The sequence below is a fragment of the Vombatus ursinus genome, unplaced genomic scaffold (assembly GCF_900497805.2).
Source record: "Vombatus ursinus unplaced genomic scaffold, bare-nosed wombat genome assembly UNPS02014935.1, whole genome shotgun sequence".
NCBI classification, from domain to species: Eukaryota; Metazoa; Chordata; class Mammalia; order Diprotodontia; family Vombatidae; genus Vombatus; species Vombatus ursinus.
In genome coordinates, this window is record NW_020954713.1 from 668953 (window position 1) to 696169 (window position 27217).

The following is a 27217-nucleotide window of genomic DNA, read 5'->3' on the forward strand; positions in this document are numbered from 1 at the left end:
ACCTAGCTGCCCCATTAGTTTAAAAGCCAGTAAAATAACAATAGCTAGTGAGAAGAATAAATTGATTTTGTATCATTTTTATTGATCCTATTTGCAATTAATTGACTTTGTCTTATTACTCCTTAAGTCATAGTTCTCTGTCTCTGAATTTAGTTCAGAATTCAGCTGGTCTGAAATGGGTTAAGTTTAGAAATTTAGTTGTCTTCCTAATCACTGTTCTATGCTCGTCCCAAAGAATTCTGCTATCCTTGGGGGATACAGGTAGACACAAAAGAGTCTAGTCTTATATCTTTATGACTCCAAGCTATCTGTCAAGGATGTCTGGTTTGCTATTCCAAGAAGTCTGGCCCACTATCTTTGGCCTTGACGGTGCATTCAAACAATGAACTTTTCTTGGTCACAGAGGGAAAGAAGGGGCTATTGCTAGCCCCTCATTTCCAACTAATCATACTATTCTCTATGCCTCAGCTATGTAACCAGTCATGTTGTCCTCAACCCTGTTTTATCACCTACCCTATACTGTTGTTCTGTGTTCCCCAAAATTTATAAAAAGGGAGCTATCAAGGGCAGCTGGGTGGCACAGTGTATAGAGCCTCCAGCCTTGGAGTCAGGAGGACCTGAGTTCAAATCCAGCCTCAGACACTTGATACTTACTAGCTGTGTGACCCTGGGCAAGTCACTTAACCCCAACTACCTCACCAAAAAGCACAAATTTTTTTTTAAAAAAGGAGCTATTCATTTGCTTGAGGTCTTTGGCTGGAAACTAAAACAACCATTGGCTCAGTTTGTTCCCAGGTTTACACCCTGTGAATAAAATGTTATCTTGCTTAAAGAAATATGCCTCAGTTTACTTTTTTGTTAAATTTCACTCATGATAGTTTTGGTGGCAGCAGTGGGATTCAAGTAGAAACAGATTTAACCCAACTCACCCCCAGACCTTTATCAGAACCTCCTCCTATTCTTTGTCCTAAGTGGAATATTTTCCACAAAGGGAGAGTTTTCTGTTAGGAACTCTGTGGTCATGGAGAGGCTCTCCATTTGAATACTGAAGAGTCAGATCCTTTCTGAATGAGAAGGTAAATATTGGGAATAATTTTGCATGTTTTATGTTTGTTTTGAGTGTTTTTATTTGTATTAAAGTTGTAATTTATTGATTTGGATATGTGTGTATGTGTATATATATGTATGTGCATATATATATGCATATACACACACACACACACATATATATATAGAGAGAGAGAGAGAAAGAGAGAGAGAGAGAGAGAGAGATAGACATAAAGCCCAGGTTCATTTCCTATGGATGGCCTTTAATGAGATGCATATTTGTTAAGGAAGACTTCCCAAAACAGAACAGGAAGATAAAGAGTCAATTTGAGCATTCACCAATTGACCTTCTATGGTTTGAGAAGTTGAGGAATGCCTATGTTCCTACCACTGTTTGTTGCTTCTCATACTTATTAGGATTGAGGTGCTTTATGGAGTTCCCCTAGTCAGAAATCTTTTGAGGAAATGAAGTAAAACAAGGAGAATTAAATTGACTTTTTTTGTGAGAAAGAATGTTCTCTAGTGACAAGATTGTCAGTGGAGCTTAGGGACTTCTCCAAACAGAAAGGAAGTAAATTAGCAAGCAAAAAGAAGTAAATATACAGAATGTTGGTAACTGAAAGCCTCACAAGTGAGGAGGTACTCCTTGGAGTATAGGTCTAAAACTGAAAGGATCATGAATATTTAAAGTTGGAAGAAATGTTTGACCTCATCTCATCCAATGCCATCATTTTACAGATGAAGAAACTAAGGCATAGAGAGGTGACTTGCCCAGGGCCAATCAGTTCATTAAAATGCTTAAACAGAGTCTTCTGACCCCAAATACCATGATTCTTCAACCATATCACTTTGCCACCTCCACCAGAACCCAGAGAGGGGAAGAGATTTTGCTCAAGGTCACATAAGTTATCAGTAGATTAGGGACTTTAAAACTGAGGAAGCTAGGTGGTGCAGTGGATAGAGCAATAAGCCTAGAGGCAGGAAGACCTGAGCTCAAATCAATCCTCAGACACTTACTTGCTGTGTGACCCTGGGCAAGTCATTTAATCTTTCTTTGCCTCTATTTCCTCAACTGTCAAATGGGGATATTAATATAATAGCCTCTACTTCTGAGGTTTGGTGTGAGGATTAAATAAGATAATATTCATGAAGCACTTAATACAGTGTCTGGCACATAGTAGGTACTTAATACATGCTTATTTCCTTCCTCTTCTAACTCTGAATCCTGTCTCTCACTGCCTATCCTCATCACAGGTCTCTCTCCCAACTGACTCTAAACTGCCTTCTCTCTCACTGACCTTATTGATCCCCTACTTTCCCCTCCCCAACTGATATTATGGAAGAGAGTTCAAAGTCCTCTCTGTCATTCAAGACCTTCTTCCAGTCTGATTCTGGTCTTCATATCTAGACTTTCTCCCTGGCTCTCAGCCCAGACCCAACCCTTCAGGCCTTTTCCTTGAGCATGCCAGGGATATTCCTGAGTCCTACCTGTTCCCCCTGCCCAGGCCTGACCTCCTTGCTTTCCCAAGCTCCTCACCGTGCTAAATAACCAACTATTAGGTCAGAAATAAATGTTAAGCAAGTGACATTTGCCTCTGGACTTTGGGACATTGACTTTAGTTAGGACAGGACTTTGATTTTTGTCAATCAAATTTATCAGGGAGCCTACCTGGATGACCCCAGGCCTCAGGAACAGAACTATCTGCCTCAAAGTCTGTAAGCACTTCTTATTGTTGTTGTTCAACCTTTGTTTTTGAAGGGGACCAATGACATCACAGGTGATGTCCTGACTTGTGCATGAATTGGAGTCATTCCAGAGTCATTGAAGTCCAGTGGCAGGACAAAAGTCAAAATGACTGAAAATGGCACAGGATGCAGTGGATGACCTTGTTGTCTTCAATGTCTAGTCAAGCTCTAAGCTCCTCAGAAACCTTTATGACTTTTGTAAGCAAAGACCTTTGGACTCAGGCTCACTAACAGTCAGATGGGAGAGCTCAAAGCCCATCCCTTTAAAGGACTGAGGAGGAAATATATCTTATGATGATTTTTTTTATCTCTTCCTGTCTCCTTTCCCCTATTCCACTGGATGTGTGGGTCCCAGAAGAAATAGATAACTACCATCCTCTAGATCAGGGGTGTCAAACTCAAATAAAAATAGATCTCTGGAGGGGTCACATATTGACTTAGTTTTAAAATGTAATGTTATCTATGTTTTATTGTATTTTATTTATTTTGCTGAACATTTCCCAATTATTTCAGGCCCACTCTGGAGTGTTATTAGTGGTATGGGTGACATGTCTGACATCTTTGCTCTAGATGCCCACAGAACCCTAACAGAGTTAGGATGAGCAGGAGCCCTGAATTACTGTGCCTTGGGATCATTCTCCTAAGTGAAGTGAGGAGAGGGACAGATACACAAAGACAAGGTCATTCTATCTTTGGTTTATAACTAAGAAAACAATCAGTGGCTGCTGGTTTTGGACCCTCCATAATTCAAAAGAGAAAGGAAAAGAATGAAAAGGATAGTTTGGAGTTGCGCTTGAGTCAATCAGGCAAGAGGGGGCTATTTGTATGCCCATAAGTATGTGGGGGAGGGGGAAAAGAGGGGGAAAGGCTGTCAAAGGGAAGGTTTTTGCATATGAGATTGGGGTGTCTTGCCTTTCATGTTGGGGCAGCTGAGTGTGACAGGTCACCAGAGTCTTAAGAGGGGACCTCTGAATATGTGTGCTGATGGGGGGAAGTGGAAAGCTATGAGTGGGTGGGGATTGTGAGTGGGTGGGCATAAGTCTTGGGACTGAGAGCAGGTGGAAGAGCAGTGTGCCCATGTATACTGTCTTGGGGGGGGTCATCACATATCTGGGGGAGGGGTTAGAGGTGTCTGGAGGGAGAGGGTGAATCTGTGGTTTGGTGCCCCTGTTTGTAAGAGATTAGGGCAAGGGTGGTCTTCCTGTGCTGGAGGGTTGTGAATGGAGGGAGTGGAAACAACCTGGCAACAGGGAGACTGAGTAAGAGTGTGATGGGGGACCTGGAAGGAGCAGAGGATGAGTTCTGCCACATGAGGTGATTTTAGGTGATCTGGGCATAGGATGAAACTGCTGCCCACAGGTGCAAGGCTCACTGTTACTGTTGACATTGGCCCAGATCTACCTTTCACCTCTTTGATTTCTCTCTCTGGCCCTTGCGCTTGCCTCCTCATTTCTCCCCCAGCTTCTGGCCTCTGTCTTTACTAAGACTACCCCCTGAACCTTCTTGGAGAGACCCCTCACCAAATTTTCCTTTAGTTTTACTTACTCAGGCTCCATACTACTTGCATCCTTAGCTAGGATTTTTCTTACTACCCCCATCAATCCACAGTCTCCTGACTCTCTGAGTTAGCTCCTCAGAGACCATGGAGGCTGAGCAATCCACATGCAGGCCTCCTTTCTGAAACATGCCTGAGGTTGGGTCATCTAGCTTCCTTCCTGAAAACTTCCAGGGAAGGGACATCCCATTACATTTTTTTATGAAAAAATGCTCCAAATCACCCCAGGTTAAGGCATTTATTTTCTCAAAGCTCTTGGATTCAGGTCCTGAGCTGTCTCCACTGGGGTCTGAAGGAGAATGGTGGTCAAGGTATGGGTGCATAGTTGCCTCCTGCCCCTTCCTCAGGGAGCCTTGCTGCTTCAGCTAGGCTGCCTTGCTTGCCCTGTGGGTGGGGATGGCTGGCTCCATTCTCCGCAGAATTGCTTCCCCAGGTGATGGCTGTAAGCACATTTTCACATAGGAGATGGCCCGTACAAAAGCATGGAGATGGAAGAATTCCAGTTCTGCATTCCTGTTTGTTAGACCTTTTGAACTGGAAGTCCTGCTGACATTTCAAACTCAACATATCATGATCAGAATTCATGTTCTTTTCCTCCAAATTCACCCCCCTTTTATCTTCGCTTCTTATTTCTGTTGAGAGCGCCACTGTCCTATCAGTCATCCAGGTTCATGGCTTCAGTTAATGACTCTTCACTCTTCCACATATCCTGCATCTGATCAGTAATCAAGCCCTGTTAGTTCTGACTTTATCCTTGAATCCATCCCCTTCTCACCATTCACAACCCTAGCTCTATCCTCCTCACTTCTCATACAGTATATTGCAACAGACTCCTAGATGGTTTCCCTGACTCATGTCTCCTCTCCAATTTTATCCTCTACACAGATGCCATATTGACATTAATAAAGCATGGATTTGACTGGATCACTACCCTGCTCAAGAAGTCCCACTGTCTGCCTATTGCCTCTAGGATAAAAGATTGTTGTTTGGCATTTAAAGCCCTTTATCATTTGGCCCCAGTCTACGTTTCTAGGCTTATTGAATATTATTCTCCTCCATACACTCTATCTTCCGACTAAATTGGCTTACTTGCTATTGTTCCCTGTTCTCAACACTCCATCTTTCACTTACGCATCTGTTTAGGGTGAACCTTTACCTGAAATGTGCTCCCTCTGTGCTGCCCCCCTTAGAATCTGTAGTTCCCTGTATTCAAGGCTCAGCTCAGGCACCATCTTCTACTTTTTTTTTCTTTTTAACATGTGTTTTTAAAACTTTGGGTTACAAATTTTCTCCCTTCCTCCTTCCCCACCCACTCTCATTGAAAAGGCAAGCATCTCGATACAGGTTATAGATGTGTAGTCACGCAAAACATTTCCATAGTAGTCCTGTTGTGAACAACTAAGTATATTTCCCTTCATCCTATCCTACCCCCCCCCCATTTATTCTATTCTTTCTTTTGACTCTGTCCCTCCTCAATAGTGTTTGCTTTTGATTATCCCCTCCCCCAATCTGCCCTCCCCTCTATCAACCCCCTGCTCTCTTGTCCCCTTCCCCCCTTATTTTCCTGTAGGGTAAGATAGATTTCCATACCCCATTGGGTATGTTATTCTCTCCTTAAGCCAAATCCTATGAGAATAAAATACACTCATTCCCCCTCACCTCCCCCCATTTCCCCTCCTCTGTAAAAGCCTTTTCTTGTCTGTTTCATGTGAGATAATTTACCCCATTCTACCTCTCCCTTTCTCCTTCTCCCAGTATAATCCTCTCTCACCCCTTAATTTTATTTTCCAGATATCACCCCTTCATCTTCAACTCACCCTGTGCCCTCTAGCTATCTATCTACACATACATATAATTTTTCCCTCCCACTACCATAATACTGACAAAGGACTCATGAGCTACAAATATCATCTTTCCCTGCAGGAACATAAACAGTTCAACCTTAATAAATCTCTTATGGTTTCTCTATTCTATTTACCTCTTCCATGTTTCACTTGAGTCTTGTATTTGAAGGTCAAATTTTCTATTCAGCTCTGGTCTTTTCTACAGGAATGCTTGAAAGTCCCCTATTTCATTGAATGACCATTTTTTACCCTGAAGGATTATACTCAGTTTTGCTGGGTAAGTGATTCTAGGTTGTAGTCCTAACTCCTTTGCCCTCTGGAATATCATACTCCTTGCCTTCTGGACCCTTAATGTAGAAGAAGCTGCTAAATCTTGTGTTATCCTGATTGTGTTTCCACAATACTTGAACTATTTCTTTCTGGCTGCTTGCAATATTTTCTCCTTAACCTGGGGATTCTGGAATTTGGCTACAATATTCCTAGGAGTTTTCCTTTGGGGATCTCTTTCAGCAGGTGATCAGTGGATTCTTTCAATTTTTATTTTGCCCTCTGGTTCTAAAATATCAGGGCAGTTTTCCTTGATAATTTCTTGAAAGATGATGTCTAGGCTCTTTTTTTGATCATGGCTTTCAGATAGTCCAATAATTTTTAAGTTCTCTCTCCTGGATCTATTTTCCAAGTCAGTTGTTTTCCCATGAGATATTTCACATTTTCTTCTATTTTTTCATACATTTGGATTAGTTTTACAGTGCCTTGATTTCTCAAATTGTCACTAGCTTCCAATTGCTCCATTCTAATTTTTAAGGAAGTATTTTCTTCAGTTAGCTTTTGGACTTCCCTTTTCCATTTGACAAATTTTGCTTTTTAGGGCATTCTTCTCCTCATTGGCTTTTTGGACCTCTTTGGGTTAGGCTATTTTTAAGGTGTTATTTTCTTCAGTAGTTTTTTGGGTCTCCTTTAGCATCACTCTCAGTTTTTCCTCTACTTCTCTTACTTGCTTCTCAAAATCTTTTTTGAGCTCTTCCATGGCCTGGGACCAATTCATATTTTTCTTGGAGGCTTTGGATATAGGAGCTTTGGCTTTTTTGTCTTCTTCTGGTTGTATGTTTTGATCTTCTTTGTCATCAAAGTAAGATAATATAGTCTGACTCTTTTTGCATTGCTTGCTCATGATCCCAGCCAATTACTTGAGTTATAAACTCTTTGTTAAGGTAGGAGTCTGTTTCCAGTGTGGAGAATGTACTGTCCCAAGCTTCAGGGGTTTTGTGCAGCTGTTTTCAGAGATACTTCTAGGGACCTATAAATTTTCAGTTCTCCCAAGGTGCTATGATCAAGGGTGAGGTGTTTACTCCTTTTCTGGCCTGTGCTCTGGTCTATGAGCATTGTTTTCTGTCTTGGAACTGTGAGGAAGGTTTCCTCTCCACAGCCACTAGAAGCTCTACCACACCAGCACTCCTCCTCGCTGCAGGACTGCCACCCAGAACTGTGACCCATATCTAAGCATGGGCAAAGCAAGAGATTCCTGCCTCAGCACATGCAAAGAGATCCCTGCAATCCCCCTCTGATCAGCCACTCAATTTCCCCTCAGTCTGTGGGCCAGCAGCTCAGGAGGCAGCCTTGGCCTGCACTTGGGACTTGCGGCTGAGACCTAGCTTCTCTCTCACTGAAATCACAGACTTTTTCCACTGACCTTCCAAGTTGTCTTTGGCATTTGTGGCTTGAGGAGTCTAGTAACTGCCACAACTGCCTGTGAATCAGTCCTCTGAGACCTGCTCCAGGGTTGCTGTGGCCTGTGCACCCATGCAGAGATGTGCTCCTCTCCTAGCCTGGGGCAATATACCTTTCTGATCAACCGTCCAAGCTGTCTTTGGCTGTAAATTTGTTTCACTCTGTCTTTTTGTGGGTTCTGTTGCTTTAGAATTTGTTTAGAGCCATTTTTATAGGTATTTGAAGGAGTTTGGGGGAGAGCTCAGCAAGTCGCTGCTTTTACTCCACCATCTTGGCTCTGCACCCCCATTACATTTTAAGAAGCCTTTCCACACATTGAGGATTCCTGTGACTCTCTGAAACTTCTATCTGTTGACCTAGAGGCTGAGCCTGTTCTCTAGTGTGTCCCCCTTCTCTAGATCAGTCACCTAGCCCAATCTCTGTTTCTTCCTCCTTCTCTCTTTTTTTCTTCCTCCTTTCTCAAAGCCCCCACAGCCTACTGACCCTCTTTACATCATCTTCATTCAAACCATCTCTCCTTCCTTCCCAGAACCCTATTGTTCCTAAATACCCACCCCCATCTTAGATTCCCTAGTCCTAACTTTTCTTATCCCCAGGCTTTTGACCTACTGTCCCCCCCCCCCCAACACACACAGTTCCTTTTTTCAATACCACATCCCCTGGACTGCTCTATCACTTCTCTCAATCCCTGATTGAGGGGGAGGAGGAGATATCTCTATCTGCTGACCTATCTCATTACTTCTGGGAAGGAACATGATTCTTTTGTAGGAGAGACATTCAACTCTACTGCATGAGAACTAGCAAGCCTCCTTCCCAATGTCTATTCATCTTTCAGTGGAACCTTCTCCAGTCAACCTGATTGATATCAGGCCACTGGACCCAGGTGGCTCTAGAAGAGAAGGTGAGGCTGGTGACTTTGCACAGCCCTGCCTCACTCAAATCAAAGTCAATTGCGAGTCTTGTCACCATCTTCCTGATGTCATGATCCTCTTCAAGAATGAAGGATAAACCACAACCTGTGAGTAGTCTGAATTGCCTGAATGGGGAACCAGCTGGCCAGTTCTAGTTGGGCAGCTCATCCTCTCCTCTCCTCTCCTCTCCTCTCCTCTCCTCTCCTCTCCTCTCCTCTCCTTTCCTCTCCTCTCCTCTCCTCTCCTGGTGTTCTGCCCAAAGGAAGGTAAATTTTGATGGCCAAAAGCTACCTAGTTAGCTTGGAATTTACTGGCTAGCTTTCTTTCTCAAAGACCAAGCCTTAAACCCAACTCACTCTGAATCTCATGGACTGGACAACAATAGGTCCCTGTCCTGCCTAAGCACCACTTATTGTTTATTTTTTTGGGCCCTCCTGGCTCAGAGTGAATGTAAATAGTAACTGTTTCCCTTTTGGCCAGAAACTCTAAGGGTCTTTCCCTCCCAGTTAAGGGCCATCCTTTGACTCACTTCTTAAAGAGGCCTGTTCACTGAATGGGTGTTGCCTCACTCAAAATGAGAACCTGAGAAGACCTTAGCTTCAAAAGGCCAAGGTCTCTCAATGCATCCCGGGCCCTCTACAGTCATCTTGATAGATATCAGGCCACTGGACCCAGATGACTCTGGAGGAGAAAGTGAGGCTGGTGACTTTGCACAGCTCTCCCTCACTCAAATCAAAGTCAGTTGCAAGTCATGTCACCATCTCCCTGATGTCATGGTCTTCTTTGAGAACTAAAGACAAACCACACAACCATCTCTTTATGCTCTCTATGCTATAGCAACAGGTAAGCCTTGTTCCATAATTTAATTCCCTTGTCTTGAGGATATAATCACTTCTCCTCCTTAAGATGTGCTACCAATGGATAGCCATATCTACATCACTGGTGCTCATTCCCTAAAACCTCTGTGCCAGATACATATCCCTTTTACTCTTGCTTATGGTAGAGGGTAAGAGGGATTGATGATCTTTAAAGGTCTGTCCTAGCAATGATCCACTGTCCCCTCTCCCCCAAGTGAAGTCTCTGTCACCCGTTTTAATCTTTTACATCTCTATCCTACCCTTGGGGATCTCAAGTGACCTCAATTCCACATCACATAGCTTTGATGTCCATGTGTGACATTGTTATTGATGTCATTATTATTGATTGATTGTACAGTAGCAGATTAACAAGGCTGACTGGGATGAAGGTTGTCCAACTTAAGGTCAATTGGAATTTAATAATAGCTTTATTCTACTGGTACATAGCCTGATCCCTTTAGTCATAGCTATTACATATAGATATTCTTATTGTCTTTTATTTGAACTATAAGTCTACAAAGTCACCTATCTTTAATTTCATTTTTTAAGCTACTAAAGCAGACTGATTCTTGCAAACTACAAAAGAAATTGCATCTCTCTTTAGATTGATTCACTCTTTCATTTTCTTTTTAATACTGCTAATTTCTCAATCTCATGCTTCTCTGCTTCCAAATAATGTTTCAAATTGTGTCTTCAGATCTACTTCCTTTTTTCCATTGAATCTGTCTCTTTTTGCAAATTGGTGAAATTTTGCTTTTAGTTTATCAGAACTGAAATAAAAGTGTGGTTTCACTTCTTGCCTAATAACTCATAAACAATCTAATCTAATGCATTTAAGATGACTTTACCTCAAATTTATGAGGCATTAGATTGTGAAAAAATCATTCAGAGCTTCACTACAGTAAGGCAAACCAAATTAAAGTTTCCTTTTTCTTGATCATTTGCTTTTTTTTTATTCTGAAGCATCTTCTTTCACTAAAGTGACTTAAAAGTAAGCTACCTTCTCTCTCAGGAGAAGTGTTAAGATTAATTATTTGAAATAAAGAAACTGAGAATGAAGCTATTGAGCATATATGATTTAATCTGCAAAGCTAGCATTTCTAAAATCAAGTCATCTGATTCCTCAGATGTCAGAGACAAAGTTACTTACAGTTTTTATTACAGAAGAGAGTATTAAAAAATACAGAAACTCATTTTGAATGTAATTCACTTGACAAGACAGGCAACCTGAGTAGTTAGTTTCTCCTAGGCTTTCTAAATCCTACCCCAGAAGTCCTTGCTCTACAGATGATGCCTTTTGTAACCAGAAATGTTACTTTAAAGGGGCCCACAGATTAACTGAAAAAATTTCTCAGCTTTTTGAGCTTGCTTCAGAGAGTACTGGAGAAAAGGGAACTGTGACTAGGAAAACAACTTCTGGTTGGTGGTTGACAAGCTAGCAGTCAAGCCCCAACCCCCAACTACCAGAAGAAGAAAAATTAACCTAAGGAGATTAGGTTACTCAACTTATACCTACCTACTGGAAAGAGGAACTTAACTTTCTATCAACCTCCCTTTCTCTAGCTACTAGAAAGGGGAATTTGGCCTTTAAATAGGGTCATAATTCTATGATTATTTTATTTTTCTAAATTATCTGTTACTAAATGATACAGTCTTATCAATCTATCTATTCACTAAATCTGTAGGTAACCTAGACTTAAGAGACTATCTATCTTAGTTGGGCTTAGCTGTTAGGGTTAGCTTTTCCTAAACGGAGTTTAATCCTATAATCAAACTAAAAAGAAATCAGAGTAATCAATACTAACTGATTTCCTTCTCAGGAGAGAGGTGAAAAGTTACTACAACAAGACCTGCAGGATGGGTTCTTAAAACACCACCTAAGTCTGGAAGATGCTGGCTATACAAGTTGCAAAATTGCAAAATGCCATTAGAGATTGTTGGGTTTATCTTATTTATTTATTTATTTTTTTACTTATGGGAGAGAAAAATGTTTAAACTGACTTCATTTCTGTTAAGGTGTGAGCACCTTTTTTACTGAACAGATATTGACTCTGACTCACAGAAAAAACATTCTGCTGTTAGCAATCATTCTTTTCCACAATAAAAAAATCCATTGAGTACCCTCTTTGTTTACATTAAAGGGCTCTTTAAAAATTATAAGTGAAATTGTTTTGTCTATAAATTAACACATTTCATTTCTTTAGTGGATGAGATACAAATGCCACCTTCTCCTAGTGATGGTGGCCATAAAAGAGTCCAGAAATGGCAATAGGAAGCAAGTAGTATTCTAGACTCCATTACTAAAACTAATACATTGTGGGAGTATAGGTAAAAGTGGGTACTAGTGCTAGAAAGAGTGGACAAGCATACAGAGGGAGTCAGGTGATGAAAGGAGTAGAAAAGAAAAAGTTTTAACATGAAAACAAGTTTGTTTATTATGGACAAACATTCTAGAGAACATAGTGAAAAGGAAGAGTAAATCTGGAATGAGACAATGAGAGGATAGACTATTGTGGAGAAGAGTTGGAGGGAGATGAGAGCAAGGGAGCAGGCAGTGGGGAATGGGGAATAGGATTTGCATGACAGCAGGGGTTCAGAATCACTTGGATGAGGACAGAGTAGGAGTATGCTAACCCTTAAGGAATGAATTCAGCAAAAGTATAATTGGCTAGAGAGAGGTCCACTGAGGGAGTCAGGTCATCAGACAGTTAAAGACCTTTCCTCAATATTAAACCTCATGACAGATGGTGAAGAATTGTGTGAGACACAGGTGACCCACCTCATACCAGACAGAAACAGGAAAGCCCAGGAAAGTATTGATAAGAGGCAGGAACTGTATGTTGGAGGTATTGATTGTATTCTGGAGCACTGGAAAAGAACCTGGGGTTAAGATAAAGGCCAGGTGTCTAGATTCAAAGCTCATATAGGGCTCCTGGAAGTATTTAGATCAAATAATTAATTAATATTAAGCACTTACTATGTATATGCTGCTTTAGCTAGGCTAGATTTCTTGGTAGGAAGTAGTGATTGGATTGGCATTTGGTGGGGATAACTGGTCTTCTCTCCACAGGAGATGCTTTCCCAGATGATGGCTAAGAGGATTGGACTGGAAGCAGGACCAATGGTGTGAAGTGGCTAGAGGTGGGTATCCTGGATCCAAACTTAATATAGAGCTCCCTAGGAAGACCATGACTTAAAGGTGAACACCAGAACTGGCTGGCCTGGACCTGGGCTATTGCAGGACTCTTTGGTTAGTCTCTGGAAATTTTGTTCTGATGTACAGTCTTAGGCTTGATGTAAAGACTTAGGATGCTTCCTTGCAACTTTCATCTATTTCTCCTGGTTCTGCCCTCTGGGGCCAAATGGAACAAATTTTACCTTTCTTCTATATGATTGCCCTCCAAGTATTTTAAGACAGCCATCATGTTCCCCCTGAGTTTTCCCTTCTCCAAGATAAATATCTTCAATCCTCAGGCAACTTGGAATAATCAGTGGATAGACCTCTGAATTTGGAGTGTGGAAGACCTGAGTTTTAATCTCACTTTAGACATTCCTAGCTATGTGGCATTGATCAAACCATTTGGAATCCTCTCTCAGTTTGTTTCTCATCCATAAAATGGGGATAATAACAGCACCTACCTTATAAGGTTGTTATGAGGATCAAATGAGATGATATAGGTAAAGTTTTTTTGCAAATATTAAAATGTAATATGTAAAATATGATGATGATGATGATGGTGATGTTGATGATGATATGAACTGAAAGCATTTCATCTTGCTGGTTACTTTTCTCTGGACACTCTTCAGTTTATCAAAATCCTATTTTGTGGTGCCCAGAACTAAACATAAATAGTATCAATTTTGTCTGCCTAAGGCAGAAAATAGGGGGAATTATCACCTCCCATAATGGGTTATGTCTGATGGGCATCAATCCCCTGATAGTTCAGGCCTAACATTATAAAAAATGATACATTTGTAGATCATTCAACAGTTAACATGGTTCTTCTCTCTTGTTGCTGGATTTACTCAAATAAGGTGTGTACATTATGTGCATGTTCATATTAGTACGTGACTTTCAGAGAAGTGTGAATAGATATTTCTAAAGTCTTTTACCCAGCAATACCACTACTTGGTCTATTTCCAAAGATGATTAAGAAAAAAGGAAAAGAAGCTGTGTGTTCTAAAATATTTATAGCAACTCTCTTTGAGATGGCAAAGAACTAGAAATTGCAGGGATGCCCATAAATTGGGGATGGCTGAACAAGTTGTGAAATATGATTGTGATAGAATACTACTGTGCTGTAAGAAATGATGAGCTCAATGATTTCAGAAAAAACATGGAAAGACTGGCATGAAATTATGAATAGTGAAATAAGCAGAACCGATGGAACATTGTATGTAGTAATGGCAATATTGTTTTAAGAACTACTTTGAGCAAAAAAAAAAGTTAGTTTGTCTATTATAAATACCCATATTAACTATAAACGACATATGAAGGAAAATGTCTTTTGCATCCAGAGGAAAAAAAACTGATAAATAGAAGTATGTATAGAGTAATTTCACATATGTGTGTGTGTGTGTGTGTGTGTGTGTGTGTGCCTATTTGTGTATAATGATAGCTGTCTCTAAGGCAGGGGGTAGGGGAAGAGAAAAAAAGAAAAGAAATTTACATGATAACTTTATTGTCTATTTGAAAGAAGTAGCAAGTTGTGCATGGAAATTATCAAGCATTATGGAAATGCTTGTTTTATTCCATAAATTTAAAATAACATTTTAAAAATAAATAAATAATGTCTCCTCCACCCTTCTCTCTGATTCCTACCTGTGGATGGTCAGCAGGAGGGGCCACAAGGCTAACTACTCTGCTCTTAGAGAGTGAATACCAGGTTAGAATTAGATCTATCTGTGCCCTAAATATTGCTAATCTAGAGGGAATATTTTTTAGATTCTAGTTACTCTTCTGATCACTATCCCTTAACATGAAAAGAGTATCCCTGATCAATATCTAGAGACTTGGGCTTCCTACCATATGCCAGTTGGACAAAGATTGTCACATATAGTGAGTTCTCCAAAGTCTCTAGTGTAGCAAGCTGGGAAAATATTTGAAGCATTAGCTCCTCTACATATCAGCTTCTTCCTGGAGTTTTTCCCTCCAAAGATCTCTCTCTAAAAAGAGCCTGGAGTTATGTGCAGTCCAGAAACCAGAAGACCAGGATCTTTCCTCTCCCAAGCTCTCACCAACTGTCTTCCTCACTCAAGAATGGAGGATAAAGTAATCATTCTTTCCACCAATGATGAGAGTCTCATGCAGATGCCAGGCTTGAGCTAAGAGTTATAATCACATAAGTGTACATTCTTAATATATAATGCTACCCCCATTCTACCCTTCCCCCCTACCAATCCTGCTTTATTTTGTTTTAATAGGGATACATCCATCTGGAACAGGGGTTCTTGATCTTGTATCATGAACCTCTTTGGCAGGCTGTGTACCCTTTCTCAGGATATTTTAAATGCATAAAATAAAATATATAGGATTAGAAAAAAGCAAATTATATTGAAATAAAATTATCAGAATATTTTTATTTTATTTTGCCTTTTGGTGAGGCAATTGGGGTTAAGTGACTTGCTCATGGTCACACAGCTAGTAAGTGTCAAATATCTGAGGTCAGATTTGAACTCAGGTCCTCCTGACTCCATGGCTGGTGCTGTATCCACTGTGCAACCTAGCTGCCCCATCAGAATATTTTTAGAAACAAGTTCATAAATCTTAGGTTAAGGACTTCTGATCTAGGACCTTATTCAGATCATTGCTTTCATTCCACCAAACCTTGGTGATACCTATGAAGCCAAATTTTCCTCCTCTTGTTCCCCTTTCTTGTTGCCTAAACCTTAGGTATTTGTGCAGACATTTAATGCTATGTCAATATAAATGTTAGCTATTATTATCATCATAACCATTAATAATAGCAATAATTAGAAACATCCCTTATCGTTACTTAAGTCAGAGAATTCACCAAGCCTGAGAAAAGGTTTGAGGTCATGGACTTGAATTTTAACCATCACTTCCAGACATTTATAGATAAAAGAGTCTACTTTGTATCATGTACTATATTGGGGATAAAAAGAAATAGCTCCTGCCCTCAAGGAGCTTAAATGCTTTTTGAGCCTAGTGTGCTGTGCAGAGTAGAAGCAGGGGCAATTGCACCAGATAAGGAAAATCACGGTCTCTCTCTGGAAGCCAGATGCTGACATGGTCCTCCATAGTGGGCAACCCCAGACACCCTCCCAGTTGAACCATCTTCTTCCATCTGGAGGCATTCAGGGAAAGGAAGCAACTTGGAAAACATTCTGGTTCCAGAGACCATCTTCCAACTATCCCTTAGCAGCAGGCCCATAGCAGAATAAAGAGGAATCATTGGGAAAAGTTGGGGTATGGTAGGGTAGGGAAACCCTGAGAAGTATAGAGGTCCAGACCTAGAAGGACCCTTAGACAGTGTTTAGTCCAATCCTGGTTTGAAGCAGAACTCTCCCATAACATTGCAACAAGGGGGTTCAGTGATGTGGACCTTCTCATCCATACGAGAACTAGCAGTTACCCCTAGCTCTAACTTTCTGTTTTAAGTTCCATGCTCCAACATTCTATGGTTTAAGATCCTTCCCAGCTTTGATATTCTATGTTATAAGGTCCCTCCTAGCTTCAATATTTTATATGCTAGGGACCCTCCAAGTTCCTATATTCTATGTTAGAAGGCCCTGTCACCCTGATTGCCTCACCAAAAAACGCAATAAAAAGAAGGCCCTCTCAGCTTCAATATTTTATGTTCTAAGAGACCTTCTTGTTCTTACATTCTGTATTCTAAGGCCCCAATCCAAAATTCTGTGTTCTAAGGTCCTTCCTAGCTCTTTGGTTTTAGGGTCTATTTTCCCTGCCACCTCTCCAAACCATGTTCACACAGCAGGCAGCTCTGGGTTAGGCTAAACTGGGTGCAGGTAGGTTATGGACAAAGTCTATGACATATGGATCTCTTAGACCAAGGAAAATTTTGGTACCAGCCAGCATTTTAGAGCAGGACCCCTGCCTATGACCTGAGGGTAGCAGATGTAGTGAACCAATTCCAGATAGGGAGTCAGAAGATCTGGGTTCAAACCTAGCCCTGCCATTGACTCATTATATGCCTCTCTGTGCCTTAGTTTTCCTCATCTGTGAAATGAGGGTATTGGAGCCTTGAAAGGTTCTTTACAGTTATGATATTCTAATTCTAAAATCAGTCATTGTTGTAACTTGATTCTCAGTTAATCAGAGATTTTGATTAACCAGTACATACTTTCCCTCTCTGACACTGTGATCACCCTATCAGGGTATTTATAGTAAAACTCTCAGCTTCTTGCTCACAGGATGCTGGCCAGCCTGCATAAGTAGTTTTCAAAGGAAGAGCTTTGGCTTCCCCCAGGTTGTCATTGACTGACATGGAAGATTCAGATAGGGTTACCTTCCATCATCCTAAGGACCTGTTGATGGCCCTTCCCTTGGCCTTTGTCTTAGTCATTGTCAGATATGGTTTTGCAATATGAGTTAACTGTGAGCTCTCCTCCCTCCTCTCTCTCTTTTAAAAAAATTAACATTTTATTAATAATTTTTGTTTTAAAAAAAAAACTACTGTCACTTCTGGGCAAACCCTTCCCATCTCTCCAACCCACCCCTTGAGGCTTCCCTTAGAAAAAAAGAAAACAAGTTAAGCAAAGTCATCCAATGAAATGACAATGTTGAACAGCATATAAAATATTCTGGAGCCATATTTTCTCTACCTCTCCAAGGAAAGTAGGAGCAAGGAAGCAGACATCATTTCTTCTCCAAGATCAAGATTGAGCATTATTCCTACACAAAATTTGGACTTGTTTTATTGTACTTTTCATTTAAATTACTGTAGTCATTGTGTATAGTGATTGCCTAGGTCTGCCTATTCCATTCAGCATCATTTTCCTGCATTTCTTTGAATTCTTCTCATTCATCATTAGATGTCCCAAAAGCCTTTAAGCTATTAAGGTTTATTAAGCTTTAAGTTATTTTAAAAAACCTATCATAAAGTTATTAAATTTAAAGCTTAAAACTGCTCCAAGACTTTTGGGACACCAAGAATACTACACACACACACACACACACACACACACAGAGTTGTTCAGCTGTTTTTAAGTTGTGTCCAACTCTTTGTGACCTCATTTGGGGTTTTCTTGGTAAAGATATTAGAATGATTTGCCATTTCCTTCTCCATCTCATTTTACATATGAGGAAATTGAGGCAAACAGTGTTTAGTAAGTTGCAGAGGTTCACTAAGTGTCTGAGACCAGATTTGAATTCAGGAAGATGAGTTTTCCTGACTCCAAACCTGGCACTCTATCAACTGTGCCACATAGCTGATGTATGTGTGTATATGTATATGTATATGTATAAATGCACATATGTATGAGTAATTATATATAGCTATTTATGACTATATATAGTTATGTACAATTAATATAATTATTGTGTATTAATACATAATCACAATACACATATATAGCTATTCCCTTATTGTTTGAGAACCCACTAGATTTCCAGCTTTTTGTTACTTCAAAAAGTGCCATTATGAATATTTAATTACATATGAAACATTTCTGTCTTTGACCTCCCTGACATATATGCCCAATAGTTAGATGTCTAGGTCAAAGGATACAAAGATATAGTGATTTCTGCCCCATCCATTCCAAATCCTTCTCCAGAACAGTGGAATGAATTCTTGGTTCTACCAGAAATACACTATCCTTTTCCAGAATGATTGAATGAGTTCCAACTCTACCTAGCTAACTGTTAGTAGTTAGCAATTCTTCTTTTGAAAATATTTAGTTCATAACTTTTGACGATTTAACCATTGAGGACTTTTGATCTTATATATTTATCTTACTTTCCTAAATATTAGATTTCTATCAGAGATATTTGACATATTTTTCACTTTTAAGTTTATATTTGTTAGGCATATATTTTCCTGTTTATTTCTTTTATATTCCTATTTACCCTCTTCCAACAGTCAGCCCTATTTCCCTAGGTTTAGTTGATTTTTGTTTTTGACTGGACCTGTGATTTCATCTTTGTCATGAGTTCTGCATCTACAGTCTTCTTGGAGAGCTGTCCAGGGTGCTGAATTATTGAGTGATTTCCCACAAAGTTCTACAACCAGTATGTCTCAAAGACATCAGCCAAATCTAGATCTTACTGACTCCAAAGCCAGTTTTCCATTCTCTATCTTAAACATCCCTCTCATTTATTATAGCTTATGCTAGTTTGATTTTCCTCTATTCCCACAGCATCCTCTCTCACCCCAATATGTGTACATTTTACAAATGAGGAAACTAACACCCAGAGAGGTGAAGTTACTTACCCAAGGTCACATACGTAGGAGATTACAGAGCTAGGATTCAAACCTAGGTTCAGAAACTACAAACCTAGCTCTTTTTTCACTGTACTATGCCAGTTAAAGTATGTCAGCAAGGTGCTTTATTCACAATAGTTGTATGAAGCTACTGATTGGGCATGTATAGCTTTGATAACTGATTATTTTGTGTAGAAAATTTTTAATAGGTTTACTCTTACTATGTATCTGTAGCAGATATATTTTTTAGGGTAGTTGGCTAACACAACAGCTGTCATTCTTGTCACTTTGGACACACATCCACACACACACAGACACAGACACAGACACACACACACAGGAGGAGGATGCAAGTTTGGACCCACTACCATACCCTACAACTTCTAAGTCTCTCAATGAATTAAATTTAAAAAATAGATAAATAACAGACAATTGATAAGAAAAAGAATTGTGTCATATGAGTGTAATGGAACATTACTGAATTTCAAGAAGTAAAGGGAGCCTTATGAACCTCAAGTAGTCCAAAGAAAGTAGGTTGAAAATCTTAACCATTATGGAGAGTACGGAAAATTATGTAGTGACTTTCATCAAGTGCGTAATGTCCATATTTATGCCTCAGCTAGGTGGTGTAATGAATAGAACATAGGATTTAGAGTCAGTGAGATCTGAGTTTTAATTCTGCCTCTGACACTTACTATGTGACCCTGGGCAAGTCATTTAACTTTTCTCTGCCTTAGTGTCTTCAACTGCAAAAAGGGGGTAATAATAGCACCTACCTCATAGGATTGTTATGAGAATCAAATGAGTTAACATGGTGCTTTGCAAACTTTAATGCTCATTATTTTTATTACTATTATTATTATTCCAAGCTTAAGTTGATCTCTCTCCTGGAGGATAAGGTACTAAAAGAACACATCTTCATACTCCATTTAAATGGGAGGATCAAGTGTTCCTAAAGGAAATAAAAACTGTCTTCATTGGGAGGGGGTGAGGAGAGAAAGGGATAAAAGGTGGAAGAGAGACTTGATCCTTATAAGCATGGTGGAGAATACAGAACTGTAACAGGTAGGAGAAATGGTAGGGAAAAGACAGTTATACAGCTATACCATTACTTTTTTAAGGATTTGAGGCACTTTTTGAAGAGGAGAGAATAGAAAATGAGGGTTGCACATGAAACCACAAATCTCACTTATACATAGTTTGTTCTTCCTTTTAAGTATACATCAATTCAACATCCAACTTTCTTTTTTTTCAGCCAAAAACAAGGTTTATTGAAGATTTGCTATATTAGCTAGACTCTTAAGGAATCTGAGCATTTGTGGGCTATTGGCTAGATTGTGAAAACCTGAGCAGTGGTTAGATTATAAGAATCCCAGCCAACATCCAACTTTCAAAGCTGTCCTATTTACCTATGTTTCATTCTGCCTTTCCTTCAGTTCTCTTCTGTGCATTTAAAAATGCTCCAATGATCCTCTTTTCTTTTTATTTCATTTTTGGGAAAATCAATCCTATGCCTATTCATCTCCATCACTCTCTCATATTTCTCACCCATTGGGAAGAAAATGAAACCTTTGGAAACAAATACATACATACACACATACATGCTCACATTTTCAAGCATATACAATCAAGACAACCAAGTTGCAGTTTACCTGTGTCCAAAAATACATCTTGTTCTGAATCTATTCTATTATTCTTCTAGATGACCATGCTCTTGATCTAGAATTAGCCACCATAAATTCACAGTCTAATTAGTAGAATACATAATAAAGCTTTAAAAAGTATGAGAAAAACACAAGTAACCAGCCCACACTTTTTGCCAAATTGATGGAATAGTTTGGTTATTTTGGTCACTATCATATCATTCTTTGTTTCTCTTCCTGTTTGATTGAAAATGAAGGCTTTAAGAATTACCAGTATTCAGTCTGGATAATCAAATTATTTCACCATCTATTTAGCAATCTTAAAAAAGCAAAATGATAGGAATAGCCCCAGAATAAATCAGGGACACAATGCTATGCCGAAAATTATCCAGCTTCAAAAAAATGAAGAATTGAAAATGCTCCTGATTAAAATTAAAAGGCAGAGCCAGATTGGCAGAAAAGCAAATAAAGATACATAAAATGGGACTAATAGACCATCACTACTGTTTGGGGATTTTTAATTCCATCAGATAACAGCCAAGTGTCAGGCTATAGGACATAGAGTCCTTCATAATCTGGCCTCTTCCTACTTTTCCAATCCTTTTACACTTTATTTCCCAATACTTATTTTGTGATCCAGTAAAACTGGCCTCTTTGTTGTTCCTCAGATGACACTCTCCATCTCTAATGTTTTAGAATTTTCACTGGCTGTCCCCCCTGCCTGTAATTCTCTCCTTCCTTATCTCCACCTTCTGGCTTCCATGACTTCGATTAAGAACCAGCTCAAAATCTCACCTTTTACAAGGGGCCTTTCTCAATCACCCTTAACGTTAGTTATTATCTCCAATTCATCCTGTCTATATCTTGTTTGTACATAGTTGTTTACATGTTGCTCTTCCATTAAACTATGAGTTCTTTGACGGCAGGAACTATTTTTTGCCTTTGCTTGTATCCCCATGATTAGCATGGGGGATAACACATAGCAGACACTGAATAAATCATTGTTGACTCTGTCATATTATCCTCCTCATCCCATCCACATTACCATTACCATCCATTTTATCCCTCTTCTTCTTCTTCTTACTCCTTTATCTGCTTCTATTTTTGTCCCCTCCTTGAGCCTGTTGTTTTCTTCTTACCTATCCTCTGTCAAAACAGCAGGGGCCACCACCAAAGGAGCCCAACCACACATACACACACTCACCTTCTGATATACTTTTTATGTACTATTACGTGATATGGATATCTGTTTAGCTGAAACTTCACACTAGACTGTTGGTTACCTGTGAGCAGATACATCTTATCTCAAGCCTACTTCTCTCTGCCCATTGCCTTCTCTCCCTCCCAGGACTGAGCACAAGGTTTTGCATAGATTTAACAGATACTTTCATACATTTAATAGATGCTTGCTGAATTTGAGTGAAGGAGAATGTTATCTTTTGGCCCAGAAACTCTAGGAGCCTTCCTGATCCGTTTGCAGCAATTGTCCTGCACCCTTTCTGATAATCCAGAATTCCCCTTTCTGAGAACCATAGGCATCTTCTCTTCCCCCAGCTTCAGCACCTGTACACTATGGAGACATTTCTTTCCCTCTCTTATCCCCCCATGGGAGCCTCCTCCCGTCCCCTAATACTCTGTTTCTCTCAATATGTTTTAAATTAGCTGGGGTGGAGAGGATTTGACCGAGAGAGCTCTCAAAGGGCTAGATAGGAAAGAAGAGTTTCTGGGTATTCACCTCTTTGTACAGGACTATTGTTTTGTCCCTGAGCAGGTTCATGGGTGTTCATGACCCTCACAGGATCAAGGCTGCTCCCAACCCCATCTTGGAGTCTTTCTTCTGGACCCAGAGCAGAGATTTCAAAGAGATAAGTAGGCTCCAGACTTAGATACTATTAAGGAACTAAGAGGTTTAAACCCCAATCCCCTTCAATAGAGCAATCTTTGCTGTTCAGTGGTCACTGAATAGGAAGTAGGAAAAGTGGGAAGGGGTGTGTTCCTAGGACATAGATGTGGTGCCATTTCCCCTAGGGAATATTATATTTAATTTAAGCACGAAGATCTGCCAATCTCTGATATCAGAGTGGATTGGGAGTTCACAAGACCTGGGTTAAAATCCTATCCCTGCCACTGAATTACTGTGTTTCTTTAGCCAAGCTCTCCTCTTCTCTGAGTCTCACATTTCTCCTCTGTAAAATGAGAGGGTTGGACATAATGATCTCTAAGGTCATTCTGAGCTCTGACATTCTCTGTCCTATGGATATAGGTTTGCTCCCTACGAGTCATCCTCCACTCTTCAAGCTCCTTCAGCCCAGTGTCCTATCATTTACTAACTCTTGTCAATGTCACTTCTGATATAAGTCCCTTTCTCTCTATTCATATCACAACCACTTTTTTCCTTTTAGTCCCCTGTCATTTCTTGTCTTCATTAATGCAATAGCCTCCTTACTGGTTTCCCTGACTCTAGCTTCTCCCCTCTTTAATCCATTCTTCACACAGTTGTTCCTAGAATATCAACAGGAATTGGTGTTCCCAGAGCAGATGCTTAACCTTGTCTTTTCTCTGCTCAAGAAGATCTAATAGCTCCCTATCGCAGTCACTTAATGAATGCTCATAGGATTGCAATAAAGGATTACAGGATTATAGAATGGAAGTTGCAAGGGACCACAGAAGCTATCTATTCCAATTCCCATGGAGGCTAAGTGATTGGACCAATGTCATACGGTTTGGCTGTGTTAGAGGCAGGATTTGAATACAGGTTTTCCTACTCCAGGGTCAGGGCTATTTCTACTGTATTTAATTCTGAAGTCCCTGCCATATTTAATGTTTCCATAAAGACTTGTCCTCCTTCTTTCCCATGAGCTCCTTCCTTGTCTCCTCCCAAGGGCAATAAGGCCAAGGCAGGGCACAGGCTACAGCTTGGGGAATGCTTTGATTGAGAAACATGTCCCACTGGCCATGGGAAGCTATGGGGATACACAGGAATAGACAGAAAAGATGTAGAAAACAAGGAGGAATGGAGTGAAGAAGAATGGGGAAAGGCGGAGGCAGCTTCCTGTCCCTGGAGAATAAGCTCTAGCCCTCTGATCTTAAGCATGCTTTCTGCCAGATTCTGAGAGGCCTCAAGGTCCCTGGCAACAGGGTGGGCATTCCTTGAGAAGGCTGACCTGGGGCAGGAAGCCTGGGACTATTCACTGTGCCAGTTAACTGCTTTTAGGTAAATTAACAACTATTACACCCTCACACTCTCAACCCCCTCAACTAATTACTGTACTAAATTTTGTACAAGTTTTCAAAGCTTTGATTTAGAAGTGGAGATGGCAAATAATACCTTCCTCCCCTCCAATCACCATCCCAGAACCCCTGAAGAATAGGGGTCATTTCTAACACATGTCAGGTATAAGACTTTCACTGTACAAAAAGGGAAAGCAAGGAAGACATCTTTGGGGCTGACATACCACGCCCATAGTTCCTTACCAGGAGTCACCCTTCTTACCAGAAAAGTGGGGTCTGCTCTACTGTATTATATATTGTATATACAGATCTCCACTGATTCTTGAAATGATCCCCCAAGGTAATTCTGGCCTCATCCTCTCTTCATTTTTCTAGAATCGATTTCCTTCCTCATTTTGTTTGCCAAATATTCTCAATAAAACAATGTGGCCTCAAGATAGGAAAAAGGCCTCTTATTCCAATTGACTCTTAGTTCAAGTCTTTCCTGCAACAATCATAGGCTGTGCTGTTTTAAGCTAGTCACAGATCTTTGAGCCTCAGTTTCTTAATTTGTAAGATGGCAATAATAATAACCTGCTTCATAGGGCTATTAGGAAGAAAGAGATTTTCAAACCTTGAAGTACTACAGAAAAGCAAGATGTTACTGTTATTACCATGATTGTCATCATCATCATCATCATCCCTGGTCACTGAAAAGAAATCTTCCTAGACATCCACACTGGAAAGCCCAAGAAGATGATGAGTATCTGTTGGTCAAATTATTCAATGCAGTTAGAAGGGCAGTTCAATGAATCAGTTAGCCTTTCCATGAATGTACCTTGGATAGAAATATTTCAGATGGACAATAAGCAATACCCAGAGTTTGATAGGAGGAAGCAAGGAGGTTGTATTAAAGAATAGATTGTAGTTTTTTCTCCTAGTGGTAATCTTACCCAGACAACAGGCTTGGAAATTAGAATGTAACTAACGGAAGTGAATAACTCAATGAGACAACAAGAAATATTAATTTAAAATCAAAAGACTGAAAAAATAGAAGAAAACATAAAGTATCATATAAAAAACAACTGACTTGGAAAACAGATTGAGGAGAGATAATGAAGAATTACAAGACTAACTGAAAGCCATGACTGAAAAGAGAGCTTACACATTTTATTTCAAGAACTCAGGAAAAATACCTTCCTTGATATCTTAGGAGGAGAGCGCAAAGTGAAAAGAGAAAGAATTAACCTCTTGAAAGTAACCCTGATATGAAATCACACATAGCCAAAACTTAGAACTTCTAGGTTAAAGAAAAACAACCAGGAAGAAAGAATTGAAGTACCAAGTAGCCACAGGCAAATTCACAGAAGATTTGGCAGATATCACTAAAAGGAGCAGAGAGTTTGAAATTTGATGTGTCGAAAAGCAAAAGATATGAGCTCACAACTAAGAAGAATTCTCCCAGCATATCTATCTAATGGAGATGAGGGTGTTGTGAATGGAATTTTAAAAAAATAAGGGAACTTTCAAGGATTCCTGATGCAAAGTCAAGAGCTAAATAGAAACACTGAAATACAAACCCTAGAATTAACAGTAAAATTGAAAAGCAAATATGAGCAAGAAATCATAAGGAACTAAACAAGAATGAAGTATTTACATTTTCACGGGAGAGAAGATGAAGCCAAGATGACACAGCAGCAGGAAGACAGTTCATCTGAGCTGCACCCCAAAACTCTTACAAAGAGATCTAAAAATGCATCATATTGAAGCTGACTGAGAAATCTAAGAAAAATTCAACATCTCTGTTGTCCTCTACCTCATGAGATAGCCATGAACTTCAAGACCCAACAATCAAGTGTGTGTAAGCTGGTCAATATCCCAGTGGAATGATACAACAACATAAAGATGGCACAATCGCTACCCTCAAGAAGCTTCCATTCTATGGGGTAAGAGGTGTAAGATGTCCATGAATAACTATAATGTTTTTTAAAAACTGAAATGATGGAGACAAATGATAGACTTAGCCGAAGTACTCTAGGAAAATCTAAGAAAAGAGAACACTTCCAATGCATTATATAGAATCTTTTTTGTCTTTTTCAAAAATTTAAATTTATTTATTTTAAAGTTAATTTGTTAATTTATTTAAATAAGTCACAGATATTAACCATTAGCCTTGGGAACCAGAAAAGAAGCTAAAATACCATTTAAAATACTCTGGGCTAGAAGTTAGGAGCTCTGGGTTGTCATTTGACTTTGGGCAATTCTGTTTCCCTCCTTGGATCTCAGTTTCCTCCCTTCCTAAGTAAATGGGTGGGATATCATGATTTACTATCATACCCCTTTAGTCTCTAGGGCAGTGCTAAGTACATAGGTGATAGCATGGTTCATTGCAAAGATCACTGGACTTAGAGTCAGAGGGTTTTCATTCAAATCTCATCTCTATTACTTGTGTGATGGGGCAAGTCATTTAGCAGTTTTTGCCTCAGTTTCCTCATCATAAAATGAGGGGGGTTGAACTAGATGACTTCTGTGATTCCTTCCAGCTCTAAATCTATAACCGCATGATCTCAAAAGTCCTTCTCAGTTGTGGCATTCTGTGTGCTATTGTCCCTTTCAGATCTGACATCTCAAGGTCTACAATAACCATCTGAATGTACTAATATATTACAGCTAGGTGGTGCTGTTGATAAAGGGCTGGAGCTGGAGTCAGGAAGTTCACATCCAGTCTCAAATGCTTACTAACTGTATGACCCAGACAAGTCATTTAACTTGTATCTGCCTCCATTTCCTATCTCCCATGATTATGAAGATAGAGTGAGAAAATATTTGTAAAGTGTTTGTCACAGTGCCTAGTATATGATAAACATTTAATAAATTATTACTTCCTTCCCTTCTCCCACCTTTTCCTAATATCCTGTCCAGATTTATCTCTTCTGCCCTCTGCAAGTCATATAGAGAAACTGAACCTCAGAGAGAGGAGAAAGAAAGGCTCCAGGTCATAAACTAGCCTAGCAGAACCAGGCCAGACCCTCTTGACTCTTGGCTCCAGGCTCCTTCCACTGTAAGGTAAGCCAGTGTCTTTGCTTAACTGAATTACATAAACAACTCTTGGGTCAGGAACAGAAGGGTAAAGTCAATAACAATGTTCTCTTTGGCATCTGGGGATCCCACAATTTGGTACAGTGCAAAGAACCCAGACTCACAAGTTAGAGGACCTGAGTTCAAATACAACCTCTGACACTTACAATCTGTGTGACCTTGTGCAAATCACT

General features: G+C 39.8%; 1 long non-coding RNA gene across 1 annotated transcript; it reads left to right on the forward strand.

Moving 5' to 3' along the window:
• Window positions 1-8904: 8904 nt before the first annotated feature.
• Window positions 8905-26992, forward strand: LOC114029589. Its single transcript, XR_003567508.1, has 3 exons — window positions 8905-8938; window positions 12759-12829; window positions 26868-26992. It is a non-coding gene; the product is annotated as an uncharacterized LOC114029589 (long non-coding RNA).
• Window positions 26993-27217: the final 225 nt, after the last annotated feature.